This window comes from Rhinolophus sinicus, chromosome 13 (genome assembly GCF_057876585.1).
Source record: "Rhinolophus sinicus isolate RSI-liver-muscle chromosome 13, RSI-T2T, whole genome shotgun sequence".
NCBI lineage: Eukaryota > Metazoa > Chordata > Mammalia > Chiroptera > Rhinolophidae > Rhinolophus > Rhinolophus sinicus.
The window spans coordinates 50,149,717-50,168,984 of NC_142513.1; the positions used below are offsets into that span (position 1 = coordinate 50,149,717).

General features: G+C 41.1%; 1 protein-coding gene across 9 annotated transcripts in view; it reads right to left on the bottom strand.

Moving 5' to 3' along the window:
- The window catches only part of TJP1 (tight junction protein 1), a 195,550-nt gene that overhangs the window by 88,116 nt on the left and 88,166 nt on the right, over positions 1 to 19,268 (bottom strand). The window lies entirely within an intron of this gene.

Sequence of the window (19,268 nt, forward strand, 5' to 3'; positions counted from 1 at the left end):
AATGATAACATCTTTAAAGTACCTAGTATATTGCCACAGAAGGTACACAAATGGAAAAAAGCATAAACATCAAGTTTTGAACGATGGTTTTCTCTTTAGAACTCAACTGTATGAAAAGATCAAATGTATCTTAACCAATAAATATCCATGTATCAGACCTAAATGTCAAGATTTCAAAGTACCATGTATTTTGCAACCTGAAACTACCTGACCTGGGGGAAAAACCATACTACAACTCATAGCCTTATTTTTTTCTTTGTTTTTTTTTTTTCCCCTACAGAAAAATTTTTGAAGACACTTATTTTTAAGTCATGTTGTGTGCAATTCTTTTTGTTTGTTTTTGGACAAAATATTATTTATTCTTTTAAGAATTGCAATTAAAATTTCCTTAAAGCAAATGCTATTTTTTTTTAAATTTGGAAAATACTATTTTTAATTTTAAAAAGTGGTTGTTGAAGAAATTTCACACTATTACTCTTACCATTTAATAATATGTGCAATTGGCATAACAGGCCCAGAACTAGGTAGACTGTCTTTAATAGACCCTAAACCAGACACTATCTACAAATGCGCTGAAACCTTTCCTTTTTTCTCATTTGTTACTTTTCATCAAATCTCCCCTGTATAATTTAAATGCTAGATTACAATGATTTGTTGAAGATCTGCAGTTTTAGTTTATTTTACTTTTGCCATGGTTTCAAAAATAATGAAATCAAGCAAAAAAATTTCACCTTGAGAATCCGAAGCTTTAAAAATTACATTAATACAAATATTTCAATAAGTGTCCTTTTAAACATTTTCAATGTGGTTTACAATATCTAAACTGTATAATATGTTTTATTTATCTCCTTCTCTCCAAGGAAACGAGAAAGTTTTTTTCATTTGTAAAAGTAACAAAACTGATCAATATCTGAAATCACATCTCCATTACTCCGGTTTATTTTGGGGAGATGCCTTCATAAGTGGAAAGCATAAAGCATATTCTCAAATAGCTGCCTCTTGAACAATGAAGAGTTTATCCACTGAACACCAAAAAAATGTTCAAATTATACCACAACTTTAATGCTGACATATGAATGTGGTTACAGCTGCTCTAAACCTTCTAGGTGGGAAAAAATTACGCAAATTTAAGATTCTCGTTTAGAGTTACAATAGAGTTCAACCAAGAATCTCTTTCCATTGCACAGATTTCTTATTTCTGATCGTCTCGTGCAAACTGAACAGGAAACTGAAAAACCACAACACTTACGAAGACAACTTCCTGTGGGACTTTTGGTGTCTGCGGCTCAGAGTGAAAAAATCGCTGTGTGCAAAATCTGTATTAATTTTAGAACGAACCATTTGTTAAAACAGCCTTGACCAAATGAACACCTATACCACATCCACATTTTATATGTTTATGTTTTATATGTATATGTTTCCATTATCAAAAAATCCTTAGAAAAGCATATTTATGTTATTTTTGGTACAAGCTCTGACTTTATGCACAAAGTGCAAAGAGGAAGTATTAGAACACTGTGGTAGAATATGAAAAAATGTTGATAATGTCATAGCGGAGAATATACATACAAAACACTAGAATTAGGAGAACTTTATCAAAGCACCGTAACAAAAAAAAATCCTAATCTCACTCCTATGCCCTATCTCTAAAAATTCCATAAATTGCTTAAAGTGTCCCTCTGCCGATAAAGTCATATAACAACATTGAATAAGGAAGAGCTTTTAAGGCTGAAGCTGACTCACTTTGGGCACATCGTGAGAAGGCAGAGTTCCTTGGAAAAGACAATTATGCTGGGAAAATAGTAAGCAGCAGGAAAAGAGGAAGATCAAATACGAGACAGATGGGCTCCATGAAAGAAGCCACAGGCTGAGTCTCCAGGAGCTGAGCAGAGCTGTCAGGACAGGCCATTGTGGATGTCACTCATTCATAGGGTCGCCAGGAGTCAAAGCTAACTCAACAGCACATAGCACACAGGAAGTGAATTTCCATATCACTTCCTGTATATTTATTTACACATATATATGGAGAGAAACAGAGACAGGGGGAAGGAGGGAGGGAGAGAGAGGAGATATGTGTGTGTAGATATATAATACATGGTTTTTAAAAAACATGATAGACTATAGTTACTGTTTTACAACTTATTTTTTTCCCCCACAATATATGGGTCTTGGAGAGTATGTCCAACCAAGAAAATCTACCTCATCATTTAAAAATGGCTATCTAATATTCCATAATATGGAGGTACTGTAGTTTAAGTTGATTTTGATATTATAGTGTTGTAATGAAAATCCTTATTAGATGCGAAAATCCTTATTAGATGCGAAAATCCTTATGTCCCTTTTAGAGAAACACACGTGCAAGTATTTCTCTAGGAGAGATATCCCAAAGGGAACCTTTTGAGTTGAGACATCTACTTATTTAAAATAAAAATTTTAAACTGTCAACTTGCCCTCCAAGAAACCAGATCAACTTCCTGCTTCCCCCACCCATAGGACACGTGACAATATTAATCTTTTACATTTTCACCCATCTGGTTGACAAAAATAGTGTATCTCTTGCCTGTTTATTTCATCCCCCCTTTCTATCTGTTAGGTATTTCTCTTATTTATTTGTTGAAATTCTTTATGCATCCTTTTGCATCGAATGCACTGTAAGTTTTCTTAGTCTGTCGCATGGGAGTGTGTGTGTGTGTGTGTGTGAAATACAACTTATTTTGGAATAATTTCCGCTTTACAGGAAAGTTGCAGAGAGAGTACAAAAAGGCCTGCATACCTTTCACCCAGCTTCCCCTAATGTTAACATTCCACATAACTGTGGTAGATTTTTAAAAACTAAAAAAATTAACATTGTTATCTAAACTGTTATCTAAACTTATTATCTAAACTGCATCAAGTTCTACCAATTTTAATGCTTTAATTTCTCTAATATTCTTCCAATTTTGCCAAGTTCTCCTTTCCAAATCTTATCAACACTGTTTTGGACATGTTGATTTTGAGCCTCTAGACTTTTCTTAAGTTCAGGTTTGTGAGAATGAGGCCGAGTGTAAAGCGCAAGGTCACAGGGGACAACACACAGGTTCACCTGGACGTTCACTGTCCTTACGATGTTCACCAACTTTTTTCCTAAGAGTCTTTGTGAAAGGACTGCTGTGGATACTTTTTCAGCCTCAGACAATCAAGGGAGATGAGAAGAAAACTGTCAACCCCAGTTTAGTTTGGAGTCTGTCTTCCCCAGGTGACAGCACCAAACTCAATGGATTAAAAATAAAAGAGAGACAATCCTTAAAAGAAGCTGGATGGTCTAGTCCTCCAAAGTATAACATTTGGATTTTGTTTCTTTTTACCATGTTTAAGCATCTGTGTGTGTGTGTGTGTGTGTCTATGTACATGTGATAAAACCTTTATAATAATAGTCTTTTAAAACAAATAAACAAAAATGTAGAAAAGTTAGTGGAACTCCATTTAAAAAGAGGTAAATATATTTTTATATTTAAATTAATTTTTAAAAGGGAATAAAATATATCAATATATTTGCAAAAAAAACATTGGAAGGATAACAATAAAAGGAGTTACGTTTAGCGGGGAGAAGACATCAGCAATACAAGACTTTTCTAGATGTATTTTGTAATATAGTTTTGACTTTGGAAACATAAACGTTTTACGTATTTTAGGAAAAATAAATGTAATCAAGAAGAAAAAAGAAATCTGTAAAAACTGAAAACAAGTTGAAGCAAGAAAACGCACAGTAAGTTGGTGACCTAACATACAGGGAAAAGAATTATTTCCAATGACTCTTCCACGAAGTGCTTTAGCTGTGTATTCTTAGTATAATATATTCTAAGGTTAACAGCACTGCAGAGAAATCTCAAATTTCACTTGGTAGTCTGTTAGTAATCATATCACCACTATAGGTTGAAACTGTTATATATATATGTATGTGTACATTAACTAATATAAAACTTATATATTCATTAGTGTATTAACTAATATATAGATCAGCTGCTATGTATGTGTATTACTATATTAGTGTATTGAATACATTAGCTTTAATATATAACTATCATATTAGCATTATTACATTATGTATATAATAGTTCAAAGTTATATATATAACAACTTCAAAGTAATAATGCTAATATTACATGTCAATATATATAGTGTATGCTAATAATGTGAATATTGTATGTTTTTACACTAGGAATATATTGGTTAATACATTAAGACATATTAGTGTATGTAAACATGAGGAATCAACTCTAAGAGAAAGTGTAAAATCAAAGAAGTAAAAGTTTTACAATTCTAATTTAAGTTTTAAAAATCAGTATAACAATTTTTTAAAAATGTATACATGTTTCCTAACTTTTCCATTGAAAAGGACCCGAGATAATGAAAACGCAAAAGCAAGGAACACATCTAGTTCCCTTGTTGTAATCTCCAGCCAGTAATGTCTGATTACAGGTCTGGAGCAAGAAATACCCAAACTAATCCTGGGCTATTTCGTGCCAGAAAGCAAAAAAGTTCTCAACGAATAATGAATCAAAGGGATACAGAAGCCAATAACAAGCTCCCAGTGGCCAAAGGTGAATCAATTTGAGCCTCAGAAAAATGCAACTGATTGAAACACACTGAATAGCTAAGCCCATGAATTCATAATAATAACAAAAAAGAGGGAAAGCAAGAGAACCCCAGACAACTACTTGTTGAACAGCCCTTGAAATAACCTGGGCACCAACTCCTTATTCTGTAAGCTGTCAATCAAAAGGAAAGAATGTATTTTGTATGAACTCTACTTCAGATAACCAATAACTCTCATTGATGAGGGCGAGTTTCTGATAACCTATAATATTAGCTAGTAAATCTGGAAGGAATGATATAGGATGAGGAAATCAGGCAATGATCATCAAAGGACCAGCCCACCAGAGTGGAACGGGACTTTTAATGTCAGCCCCATTAAAAGTCAGATAAGCAAACATTTAGGTGACACAATTGGAAGCACAGCACTATCTAAAAAGGATGCCTGCCCCCAGAGTGGAATGGGAGTGACATTCAGCCTATAACGCTAACTTTCATAAACAGAAACACAGGAGGCAGAGATGGAGGTTAAATGACCCCACAAGGAAGTGAATGGATGAGTATTAGGTTGGACAATTAAACTCGTGAACTCATCCCAGAAAATGTGCTACATGCCTCATTGCTGAATATCACTGCACCTTCAAAGTGCTCCCCTTGGGAAGCTATGCACTGACGCCAGCGCCTAGTCCATCCTTCAAAGCAATTTTGGAACTCTTTCTGGAATGGCCATCAGAGCTGTCATTGTATTACCCTTGATGTCCTGCATGTCATCCAAATATCTTCCTTTATCTTGAGATAAACAAAGAAATCGTTGGGGGCCAGATCAGGTGAGTAGGGAGGGTGTTCCAATACAGTGATTTGTTTACTGGCTAAAAACTCCCTCACAGACAGTGCCGTGTGAGCTGGTGCACTGTTGTGAATCTTAGGGTTTCCAGGCAGGAATTCCCACCTGTTCTCAGGAATTTTTTTTCGCTTTCCTGTTCCGGAATCCTGAGATATAAACGGTTTTCTGTTCTCCACGATGAATCGTTTCCACAAAGTGACAGCTGATACTATCAACAACCTGGGTTCAAGGCGCCGATTTTCCCGATTCCCCAACCAACTTTTCTCAGGATTTGGGAACGGGAAAGCGAAAAAATTACCGAGAACGGGCGGAAATTCCCACCCAGAAACCCTCGTCGTGATGCAAGAGCCATGAATGGTTGGTGAAAAGTTCAGGTCGTCTAACTTTTTCACGCAGCCTTTTCAGCACTTCCCAATAGTAAACTTGGTTAACTGTTTCTCCAGCTGGTACAACTTCATAATGAATAATCCTTCTCATATCAAAAAAGGTGAGCAACTTCGACGCCACAAGTTCGCGAACTTAATTGTCAGACCTCACACAGAATGTGGGAGGTTCTATACAAGAGAACTGACTCAGTTTTCCAAACAAGTCAATAGCAAAAAAGCAACGCAAGTTGGGGCTGTTAGGGACTTTATATGGATGGGTTCCTTTTCAAGTCAACCTATTGCAAACAGGTGTTTTTGAGACAACTGGGGAAATGGAATGATGGACTGAGTGTTAGATGGCTACGTAAGGAGAAGCACAATGAAACCAACAGAGTTGAAACAGCACAGTGTTTGGGAATTGAGCTTTAAAATACTTTGGCAAAGAGAAAAATTAAAAATAGAGGAAGCAAATGTAGCAAGATACTGAAAACTGGTGAATCCAGGTGACGGGCATAGGACAGGTTTATGGGATTATTGTTTCTACTTTGGGGTATATTTGCATGTTAGTGTATATTTGAATTTTTTTTATCATGAAAATTAACAAAAACATAAAAGCAAAAAAGCAAAGCTAGGTAGATTGTAAGTCATTGTCAGAATCCTTGCCGTCCAATTTGGATGCCCCATTGCAATGTGACATCGCAGCTCTTCACACCAAGAGGGGCAGTCTTTCTCTCCACCCCTGAAGAGCAGGCAGCAGTGTGAGGAGTTCTAGTTACACACGCAGGGGCTTGGAAAGCACGTGGGCACTGGGGCGTTCTCTCTCTCTCTCTCTGCTGAGACCACCCTGGGGAGAAGCTCAGATGCGCCTGCTGGAAAGGCTACATGGAAAAGAAACAAGAGGCCCTGGCTGAAAGTCTGCCAGCCCCCGGACACATGAGGAGAGATTCTAGGCCATCCAGGCGCGGCCAAGCCACAAACTGCATCTGCGTGAGGGAGCCCGGGCAAGTCTCACAAAAGGACCACTCCGCTGATCTGCGCCCAAACTGCCAGCCCGCAAATCGTGATTGTGTTTTTAAGATGCTAAGTATTGGGGTGGCTTCTTACACAGCAAGGGCGAACTGATACGGAAGGCTACACCTAACGGGGGTACTACACTCACATACGCAAAAGATTAGCTTCTTAGTCGTGGGGTATGGCAGGTCTCACTAGGGTATCTGAATGGGAATTCCACATCCCTAGGAAATGCTACATAGGGAAACTGCTCTCAGGGGAATAGAGGCTTCGGCAGACCGCCTCCTTCTGTGTGCAGAAGGGCTGGAAAACCAAGGAATCCCTCCATTGACACAGGCCAGTGTGGGAGATGAACTACGGAGAGCTTTGTGGTGTTTGTTGTGAGGGGAAACCAGTCTGCCTCTGACCAGACCCTACAGAAACAGGCTTTGGGATTGCTGGCACATGGCCCTTCCTTTCCACCCTAACAATTTTGCAACCCAAGCCGCCAGTGCACAGAGAGAGCACACATCACCTGTGAGCGTCTGGCTGACCCCACTCCCGAGGGCCACAGCTGGGGCTACCTGTGAACACATCTGGGACACTTTCCAAAAGGGCAGATTTCATCCTATGCATTCTAAGAACAAATCATTTCCTTTTTGCCACAGATGTCCACCTGGAAACGCTGGATCCACACAAAAGGATTAATTAGAGTCTTTGGAGGGCCACAGAAAAAACCAACATGGAAGCCACTGAGGTGCCTGTGGAGGTTTTAGCCAAGGTATGTTTCACTAAAAGAAAATACTAACGGACTTGAACTTATGACTGGTCAATTTAGCTGGATCCCACAGCTCTAAAACAATCTGCATATGGATTGCGTAGCTCACTTTAGTATCGTTAGCAAAACACAGTAACTTGTAAAAGAAAAATTCAACATAGATCGGTGTTTCTCCGTAATACTAGTTCTTTAGTCGGAAATATTTTAAAGTTAACTTGATACTTTAATTTTTGATGAATATTGCTATTTTCAGTACATTAGAATTCCCATGTGCACAAATGCCACCACATGTACATGCTAATTTATCCAACCTCTTCACTTAATTTTTAAAGGTGCATTATACTCTTATTGAGTAAATATTGGAAACACCTTTTCAGACTCTATGGATTTGGAATTCACATTATTCAACAAGGTTTAACCACACACACAAAACCATTAGGTATGGTATTTGGGAAGAATTGACTATGAAAAACTGGCTGCTTCATTATTTGTGAAACTAAACTTGAAGGGGGCACATGATGGATGACTTGTGGCTGAGCTGAAGGCTGGGATGGCAGAAACCAGGGCACCCCACAACCCCTCACTTGGGAGAGCATTTTTAATCTGCCCCTGATAGTCCAGCCTTCTCTTTTTGCAAGGGTAACACAAACGCTGAGGAAGAGTCATCAGATTCACCAGCATTCTACCTACTATTAAAATAAATGCTCTTTTTGGTTAGCAAAGTGGACACAGATGGTGAAAGCATCGGAAAGAATACGATGGAAATACTCTGGGAAAGGTCTGCTATGGGACAAAAGTTTTCTCATGGGCACAAGAGAAGGTGGGTTCTATGGGGAGACGGGTGTGTGTGGTTGGGGGTGGGAGGAGTGGGAGGGATTAATTCTGAGACCCTTTCTAGCCATGACGTTCAGTGATCTAAATAGTCAAAAGCTGAATATCTTGTTCATCCCTGGAGCTGTAAGGCCAGCGTGGGATGTGGTTATTTGTAGAGCTTACAAATTTCAGAAAGATACATATTATAAAACTCTAGGCTTTGTTTCTACGAAAAGCTCTAATTTTAAATGGGTTGGATACTTCCATAAGAGAGTGCATATTACATGAAAGTAAAAAGTTTTATAAAAGGTAGGCAAATTGAAAAACATAAAAATCCAGCTAAGCCTAAATCTGCGTGTGAGTGAGTGTACGGTTTGAAAGGGTGTGGTTTCCTGACTCCGGGTTGTGTGGAAACATTCTCACAAAGCCAAATTCATTTCTCTGATATCCTGAGGGCAGCAAGGAACTTGTGCCTAAAACAGCATAAAACAAGCTATTCCTTTACTTATAATCAATTGAAGTCAACTAAAACATGTGATAAACACCCAAAAGACTTCTAATCTTAATTCTTTTTTTAGAGATAGTCTATACAGTTAGCTGGACTCAAAAATTAATCAACACAGGATACTTTCAATTATTCATTCATTCATTGTTCATGTATTCAACACGTATTTATATTATTTACTACGTGCCAGAAACAATTTTGCTTAAATTTTTCCCCACTTTTTTTTTAACGTCATACCCCTTCACTCTCACTCCTGCCTTGGTTGGGTAGGATGCCATGTCCAAAGTATTCAAGAATAGATTTAAAATGTGGTACTAAAAGCAGAATGCTCTCTTACTAAGGGGAAAACACACCCCGGATGGGTCAACACCGTGCACTGTGGTGTCAGGAGGAGTAAATAAATACGGAGCAGATTGGAACTCTCCCCATCCCCACCCCACCTCAAGGGAAAAGGGGTCCAGCTGGACTGACTCTTGCTTCTTTCACTATTGTTTTTTCCATTGCTTTTTTTTTTTTAAATTTATTTCTTTCAGTTACAGTTGACATTCAATATTATTTTATATTAGTTTCAGGTGTACAGCATAGTGGTGAGACATTTGTATAGCTTACGAAGTGAACCCCCTGACTAGCCTATTACCCACCTGGCACCGTACATAGTTACTGCAACGTTATCGACCAGATTCTCTATGTGGTACTTTACATTCCCGTAACTGTTTTGAAACTGCCAATTTGTACTTCTTAATCCCTTCCCCCTTGTCACCCAGCCTCCCAACCCCTCGCCCATCTGAAAACCATCAGTTCATTCTCTGTATCTATGAGTCTGTTTCTGATTTGTTTGGTCATTTATTTTGTTCTTTAGGTTCCACATATAAGTGAGATCAAACAGTATTTATTTTTCTATGTCTGACTTATTTCACTTAGTATAATACCCTTTAGGTCCATCCATGTGCTTGCAGATGGCAAGATTTCATTAATTTGTATGGCTGAGTCCACTACTGTGAAGAGAAGCTATTCATGGGATGACCAACTTTTAGAAAGTCAACCCAAGACACAGCAAAAACAGACAAAAGAGACTGTGTGTGTGTGTGTGTGTGTGTGTGTTACTGCTTTAACATTAAAATAGGTGCATACAAAAATTATATATTATTTTGTTTTATTTCCCTGTCTGTTACACAAATGTTATTGTTTAAACAAAACAATAGGACTGGTTAATAGTGGCAATCAATAGTAATTAGTAGTAGGAGTATTTAAACAATGTGTGAGAAAAACAATATTTTTCAATGTTTCTTTCGGTCCTCTGATACAGCAATTTAACTCTTTTAAAAAATTATTTGTTAGGCATTTAAAATCTGAAGGCTTCGTATTGTGCATTTTTAAGATCTATAAATGTGAGACTTCTTAAAAGGAAAATATAAATACAACAGGGCTAATGAAACAGATATTACCTATGTCTAACCTCCACACACACACACACACACACACACACACACACACACACACACACACACACACACACCCTTTTTCTTTCTGCTCTGTAATCCAGTAGAATGTTTTCCCTCTTCCTGCTTCCTTTTCCAGTAATACTTCTCTGAACTGCCTGCACCACTTTGGTCACCCCTCTTTTCTTGATGTGGTGGCCAAACAGAATACAGTCATACGTAAAGTTCCCTTTGACCTGCAGCTCTGCTCTTCTGCACCCACAGGACACTGATCCCTGGTCAGTCCCATGTGATGACATTACGCTAAACATCCTCTCAGCAAAAGCAGCTGCGCGTGGACTACTTATGATTTTATTTACGAGCAATTGCAGGCTTGTGGTCACTCATTTCCACCTCTCCAAAAATGTCCATCCACTTGGTACCAATGGGCTCGTTTGTTAACCAGGCTGTTTGCATCTATAAATTCATCATATACGCCATCAATGTCTAACATACCCATTGTTCTAAAAACACCTGGTATTTTTAAATAATGACAGAGTCACAGGAAGTTGCAGAGAACTGTACAGGGAAGTCCCATGCTCCCTTCACTCAGCCTCTTCCGGTGCTGGCATCTCACATAATCCAGTCCAATAGCAAAACCAAGAAATTGACACTGGGACAATTTCCTAAGACTGGATTCAGAGTAGACCAGTTAGACATGCGCTTGTTGTGTGCGTACCTGTGCGTGTGTGTGCGTGTGTGCGTGTGTGTGTGTGTGTGCGTGCGTGTGTGTGTAGCTCTATGTGACTTTAAAACAGTGTTACCCTCGGGATAACCAGCATTACCACCAAGGTACCCAGCTGGGCCTTCACCACAAGACTCCCTCATGCTATCTCTGCACAGCCACCCATCCGCTCCCCTGTCCCTGACCCCTGGCAATGACTCGTGTTCTCCACCCCTATAATTATGTTACTCCGTGAATATCACATAAATGGAATCATAACAGTGTGTAACCTTTTAGAACTAGCTTTTTCCACTCGACATAACTGCCACGAGGTTTATACAAGCTTTTGCTGTCATGGTTCCTTCCTTTTTATTGCTGAGTAGTATTCCACCGTGTGGCTGTTACCACAGTTTGTTTAACCATTACCCTCTGGAGGACATCTGATTCGATTCCAGCTAGTGGCTATCATGATTAAAACTGCTATGAATGTTCACGTACAAATCCTTGCATGAAAATAACTCTTCATTTCTCTGGCACAAATGCCCACAAATGCAAATGCTGAGTCCCAGCATAAATCCGTTTTCAGTTTTGAAAGGAACTGTCAAGCTATTTTCCAGAGTAGCTGCTCCATTTTACATCCCTACCAGCAGTTCTCTACGTCCTCGTCAGCATTTGGTGTTATCACTATGTTTCATTTTAGCTATTCTGGTAGTTATATAACGGTGTCTCATTGTGGGTTTAATTTGCATTTCTCTAATGGCTAATGATGTTGAACAGCTTCTCGCGTGCTTATCTGCCACCTCTATAGCCCCTTCAGTGAAATATCTATGTCTTTTGTCCATTTTCCACTAGGAATGTTTTTTAACTATTGAGTTTTGAGAGTTCTTTATATAGTCTAGATACAAGGCCTTTGTGGGATATGTGATTTACAAATATTTTTTCCCCAATACAGAGCTTATCTTTTCATCCTTTCAACAGGCTCATTCCCAGAGGAAATGTTGTTAATTTTGAGGAGTTCCAATTTATCAATTTTTCCTGTTACAGGTTGTACTTTTGGAGTCAAGTCTAAGAGCTCTTTAGCGAAGTTCAAAGTCCTGGAGATTTTCTGTTATGTTCTTTTTTAGACGATCTGTAGTTTTACGTTTTACATTTCAATTTGTCTATCATTTTCAAACACCCGAATGGATAAGTTACACCTCTCTTTTTCAGGGAAAATAGTTTTAAAGCAATGACATGATTTGAAATTGTGAGATCAAAGTTTTACTTTCGTCGAGAAAGTCCCGTTTAACTTCGTTGCCCTTTTCTGATGACTTCTTAAAAAAACTTGAAGCAGTCATTTCCAAAAATGAGTCATTTTATCACCATATGAGTTTTTACCACAACCTAAACATAACATTACACAACTCAGATACATCACTCCATGCAAAGGCTTTTTTCAATGGTCTTGTCAAAGATCAATAAACAGTTTTGAAGAAACACCATATACGTAAATATCTGTTTTCCTGTACTTTTCTCCATTCTCATCCTCAATGTATTTCTAGATTACAAAAGGACATTCCTTTTGTCTCAGACTTTGAAAACGTGATTTTATGCCAGGCAAACATTATTGTATGTCATTTTATGTCTAACAACAAAGACAGTCCCATTTCAAGCAAATGTGCTAAGGACACTCTCTCCTTCCATTCTGTAAATTCAAGCATCTCATTAAGTGCTTCTGCACATTTTGAGGAAACTGAAAAGTGACCCAAGACTTGCATCATAAAAGCCTCAGTATCATGGGAAAACAAATCAAAGCCTCAATATCATGGGAAAACAGTCCTTTACAAAAGCGTTATGTACGTGGCGTGCAGGAGTCGGTAGGCAAGATCCTTTCAGTCTCTTTGGTAAGAGGTTTATGGACTGAATGAAATTCCCCAAATTTATATCTGCACTACCTGCCAAATATGCCGATAGATAAGCAAAGTAGGACAAAGTTTCAACAATCTTTGTGCATTTTGTTTTCTGAGATTTCATTAAAATCTTCATAAACATCAAGGAGGTGATTTGAAACTTAAATTTCCCAATCAAAGTACCTAAGACCTGGGGAGCACATTCCTGATGCCCTAGTCTGATGCATCCATCACCGGACACCCTGGAGAAGGCAGGATGGTTGGTAAGACGTGACAGAGTCAGCTTTATGCCAATTGGGCCTCTTGTCTGCCCATAAGGCACCTCACTGCAGCCTCCGAATCAGGAAATATAAATACTCAGTTTCATCGGGCAGTAGAGGGATGAAAGTGTAACACATTTGGCGGAATGCCCAAGATTAGTCAGTCGCAGCTATTTTCAGTTGAGTCTTGGTGTCTTTTGGAGAGGGAAAAAACTTGACTGATTTAGAAGTACTTGCCTATCTGGGCCCCAAGTAGGGAGATTCAGTCTCCAGACGGTCCCCCCAGGCCCAGTTCTGGTTCTGCACATTGTATGTTATTCTCTGTCTTGGCATTTGCCTCCCTAATCCAGCTGTTGGCATCCTTCCACCTGTCATTAAAGTATCGGTCATTTCACCTTCCTTTTCAGTGAGGTCTGGGCCATGCTGGCATTGCTATTAGAATCGTTTTCATTTTCACGATCTGAACTCTTAGAAAACATGATCAGAATATTCTCAATGTTAATATTTTCACTGTCTTGATACAAAGCACAGCAGGTAATCAACAGGCCCACTCAAAGCCGCATCTTAAGGCTCACGATTACAACGCCCCTAATTACACACTTAAATCTCCTTGCTGGGAGTGAGGCAACAATGGGTAATCCATTTCTCTGTCCTGCCAATCATGGATGCCATCAGGGGTTGGGGTGAAAACAGTGACCGCAGAGGTAAATAATCTAAGTGGTATCCATCAGACACTAAACCGGCATAGCTTGCAGTCCCTGTTTGGGGGGCCACGTCTTGGGTTTTGTACTTTCCACCCAACCTTCAGGACCCCTCACCAGAAGCCCGGGCTTTCTGTGTCCCAGGGAGTGGCTTCCTGGGACATGCAGTCTCAGTGCTGGCACCAGGGCACTCCCAGGCAAAGGTCAGTTAGTCACCCTAGTGATATGCGGGCGTAGAAGAGACACCATAGAAAGCCGTGGAATGGGACGGCTCCTCTCACCGGCTCCCGTCGGATCTTCCCGATTGGCTCGTAGAGGCCAATCAGATAAATAAGCCTGCCTCTCCCCTTCCTCCTCCTCGCCACGCCCTTACTTCATTCTTAGTTCAGAAATCAAAACTATAAACATCTATCTCCTCACTATCTCCTTGTCCCAGGAAGGAAGAGGCAGACATTGCAAGGGCCACGTCTAAATTAGGAAGTCTGCTCATGGAGATTCCTGTGGGTATTTACCCTTGGGTGCCAGGCTTACGTCATACGCGCTGTACCCCATTGTGAATACAAAGCATTCTCCTCCATCAATCATGAATGTTTCCTTCTCAGATGCCACTCACTACGCTAGGTGTTCAGAATGCAGGAAAGAATCATCTACAGTCTAGAAAAGGAGACAAAATAAGAGATAAGTACCAGAGAGAAAGGGCTAAGGGCACAGCGAGGGGAGGAGGGGAGCAGAGAAGGGAGGGGAGCTTCACCCGGACTGGGGATTTGGGGTGAAGAGTCCCCAGGAGGTGGCACGGCAGGAGGTAAATAGCAGAACTAGAAAACAATGGACCTGAGAGTTCTTGAAGTACATTTCAAAGGGAACCCCCAGTTTGGGGCTGGTCTTCCAAACACGGGACTGGCATTGTCCATGAGGAGCTAGAAGAATCCACAAAGGGGGACTGTGACTGCTTAAGGTTGACAAGAGGGTGGCAAGCCTGACACCCTCGCCACCAGCCCGGAAGGCTGGCGGTTACACGTGACAGTCAGGGCACAGAGCCCAGCAAGCACCAGGAGGTAGACGGGGTTAAGATGAAGTTGAGTCTGGCTGGGTCGCGACCAAAAGCTGACTGAGCAGAAAAGCAGGGTGAAAAATATTTCAGCAAAGATATTGAAAACACTGAAAATAATTGATACTTGTGTACAAACAACCCGCTGATTAAAAATGATTCTTAACTACTCATTAAAAAGAGACCCACCCTTCAGAACATATACTTTGCAACACTTAGTTCCCACTTAATTGGAGTTACGGTACAAGCAAAATATAAAAAGGTTGCATTTCTTTGTACGTTATAATTTTACTTTTTGACTAAGTCCCGCTTACTCTGTGCTCAATGAGTCTGACCCAGTGACGTTTTGTCGCGGATCCGCCGTGAAGTCCTGACTTGTCTCTCAACTTTCCAGCCAGATGTCGTGGGATTAGTAAAACCTCAGGATTTTAAAGAGGTCAAAGCTGAGCCCTTCGTTTTCTTTACTAATTTTAAGCTGTCGGCAAAGCCATACGTACCATAAAAAATACAATCTATCGCCTTCTCGACCATAACTTAGATTTGATTGGGAATTGAATTGGAATTTGCGGTCTTTGTCTTCTAGTGTCTTAAATGCAGGATACATAATAAAGCTATGGTCAGGGACCCTTTAAGAATTCCCAAACTAGGGACATTTCTAGAGGTGATGGGACAGAGCAGGCGTTCTGACCTTCTGGTACACTTTCAACAACTGGGAAGCCCAAGTTCGATTTTTGGTTTGGTCTTGTTTGAGCGAGGGATGGAAATTTGAGCAAGTGATAGCTTCCAGATATACGCATAGAAGGGACACTAAATGCATGACCAGAAGTGCCAATTTCTAACAAAGACATCAGGAAGAGCCATTTTGCTGTTCCCTTAACACCTGTTACCCACAGCCACGAGAATCGTAAGTCTTCTTAAATGACACATTTTTCCTCCATGTGTGAAAAGAAAATTTCACTTCTGATGATGCTAAATTAATCTGGGGTTTCAGACAAGCAAAGTTGCCAAACGGTCCTGGCGTTGCCAGATATTGTCCACGTGTGGACAAACTGCGTAATTTCTCTCATCAATAAAAATGGGGGTAATTACTGTTTTTTATAAGTCAGTGCTATGAGAGAGAGTCCATAAACACTCAATAAGTATCTGTTCATTTTTTGACTGAATTATTCTTTGCTTCCTTTTGAATACGGACCTGCTATGTGCTGCTTATTGGTTAGTTTTTCTTATTCTATCAATGAAAAGTCAAAAGGGTTAGGCAAGCATTCTGAAGATGACAAAGTTGTTTTCTAGACTCAGTTCAATGATTGAGTGTCTATTCTCTTCTCTTTGCTGGGGACATAGCAGTTAAAAGCAGATGAAAAGCCCTCCCCCCACACAGACTCCACTGTGGTGGAGAAAGACAGAAATAAGAAAAAATATGCAAAATGTTAGACGGCAGTAAGTGCTACAGGGAAAAATCACGTGAAGAAGAGTGGGAATCTGTGGGGAAGGCAGGGGACAGTTTGATTTGTGGATTCAGGAAGGTCTCGTTGAGAAGGCGACATGTGAACAGAGGGACTGAGCCATGCATACATCTGGGGAAGGCCTTGGGGAGGGGGGAGAGCACCGCGCAGTCTGAGATGGGCGAGGGCTTGGTGTGTCTGAGGAACAAGGAGGGGACCGGTGGGCTGGAGCTGACGAAGGAAGTGAAGGAGCCGTGTGGCGGGGCGGGGTCACTGGAGGAGTTTGAATGAGAAGTGACAATGGAGCAGTTGTTTCAGCAGAAACACTGCTGCTGTGCAGAGAATGCAGCGAGAGGGTCAGGGTGGAGCAGGAAGGCATGTGAGGCCGCCTGGGACGAGGGCATGGTGGTCTGGACCAGGCATTATTGGCGGGGGAAGCCATCCGTGGATGCCACATACAGTCTCAAAGTCGAGCCGGCAGGATTGGCTGACAGAAGTATCGAGAAAAGAGAGCAATCAAGGAAAATGCTAAGATTTCGTAATCTGAGCTACAGAGAGGACAAACTTGCCATCAAGTAAGCTCCTAACCACCGTCAAAAGGCTGACCTTAAACGCCAGATTGAGACGTGTCGCATGTGAGGGACGTGCCAGACGTCCAGGCAGACATGCTGAGGAGGCAGCTGGAAATCTGAATCTGGACTTCAGAGAAGAGGTCAGGTAGGATGCATTATGGATCGTCACCAGTTTAAGACGGTGGGGCCTCAATTTACAACACCAGACGTGGGTGAACTCACAAAGGAGTGGGTGCAGATGCCAAAAGCTGACTCTGGACTGAGCCTGGGGACACGCCGAGGTGAAGGGGTCAGGGCAAGTAGCAGAGGCAACTAATTGAGTGTGAGGGGCCCCAAGACAGAAGATGGCATCTTAGGAGCTGAGAGAAGAAAAGGCTTGAATGAAAAGGGACTGTTTACGGTGTCAACTGCTTTGCTCGGTTAAGAAGAACAGAGAGCTGATCAAAACGGATACTCCAAAATCCTCAACAAAACAAAAAAAGGGTCTACTAAACCAGTTTTTAACATTTTAATAAGGTCTTACAATTAAACATGAGAGTTTACACGTGGATGTATCTCCTATACTAAATCTCACTGGTGACACTAAAGATAAAGTTATAAACACACAATGACAAAGACATTATTGCTCAGGATGTGTCTCCTTCCTCTCTCGCTCCCCCAAGTGTTAAACACACTCTGGAATCTATTCAAAAATGGATTTTCCAGCTAAGTCTTATTGGCCTTCCCAGAAATTCCAGAAGTGTGAAAGCCTCAGAGGCCGTAAAGGAAACGCAGAAACCTCCTGGGACTACAACAGATTTGTAAGGAGATTACAGTCTAGGCAGGTGACGAGAAGACATAAAAAGTGACGCACAAATAGACACATTAAATGGTAAACTTCAAAATAAAAAGTACACCGTAATATTCTGAGACATTTCCATTATTCTGCGGCCGCAGAGGACACCGGCTCACGGTCTTGTCCCCCGGCCCGGTCCCTGCCTGTGGCCAGGGGGACATCAGTGATGCAGCTTCTCAAGTCCTGGACCTTTCTCCTCCCCAGCGCCCATGGGTACACACATAGCAGGCTTTTCCAGCACCCCAAAATCACTGCACTCTAACACCCCAGTCTCAGACACACTCTTAGGTTTGCATCTCACCTTACGCTATCTTCTGCTGTTTCTAATCCTTCAGAACTAAAGCCCCCACATCCCTGACGTGGCCCACAGGTCCTGCATGAGGGGACCTCCCTCCAGCCTTGTCCGACGACTCCTTCCTTTGCACCGCTTTCCAGCTGTGGTCCTCCTGGTGCTCCCACCCCGCCCAGGTCCTTCACAGATGCTATTTATTCCCTTTGTCTGTCCCTCCATCCACGATGATCATGGCTTATCACATGTACACGGCTCTGGTCAGTAATAATTTGTCTCCTCATTGGCTGACTTGATATACAAGCCCCCAGTGGAATGAACAATGAGCAGGTAAATCTGGGTAAAAGGGGGAAATGAGAAGTAGAGGGAGTGAAGAGACCACCTCCTTTCTTCACTCCAGATATGAGTTAAAAAGGTAACTTGGAACAATGGGGATTTACAGAGGCAGGGTTCGAAAACGTCAGACCTAGAAAGAGGTACAAGGAGGGGAAAAAAGGGCTGCGGTCACAGAAAAGTATCTGAAAACATATAAATACCTAACTCAAATCAATGCTTTTTGAAGAAATTGTTTGAGCACCTACTATGTGCAAAGCAACATGTACACAGTGCTACGTGCTTTACAGCGAACACTTGAACAACACAGGTTCAAACATGGGTCCATTTACACGTGGATTGGTTTCAATCAACATGCAGTCCGCCTTCTGTATTCCTGGGTTTCGTCCGTGGATTCAACCATCTGTGGATCAAAATCAGTCTTTTCAATCCGCGTTGACCTACGCCATTTTATAAGGGGCCTTGAGCATCCAGGGTTTGGGTATCCATGGGGGTCCTGGAACCAATCCCCCACGGACACTGAAGGAACTGTAGTGAAATTTTGGGGGAATCAAGTTATATGTGGATTTTCCACTGCACAGGTGGTCAACCCCCATGCTGTTCAACCGTCAGCTGTAATTATCTATTGCTACATCCCCAAACTTAACACAAGTGTATTATTTCACACAGTTTGCAAAGGTCAGGAATCCAGGAGCAGCTCAGCTGAGTGGCTCTGGTTCAAGGGCTCTGCAATCATCTGAAGGCTCGAAGGGCTGGTGGGTCCACTCCCCAGGGGCCTCACTCACACGGCTGTTTGTCTGCAGGTGTCACCTTCTCACCGGACACACCGTCCCCCGGGGCTGCCTCATGACACGTGATATTGTGCTGTTATCGGTCAGAGGCTACCGTCG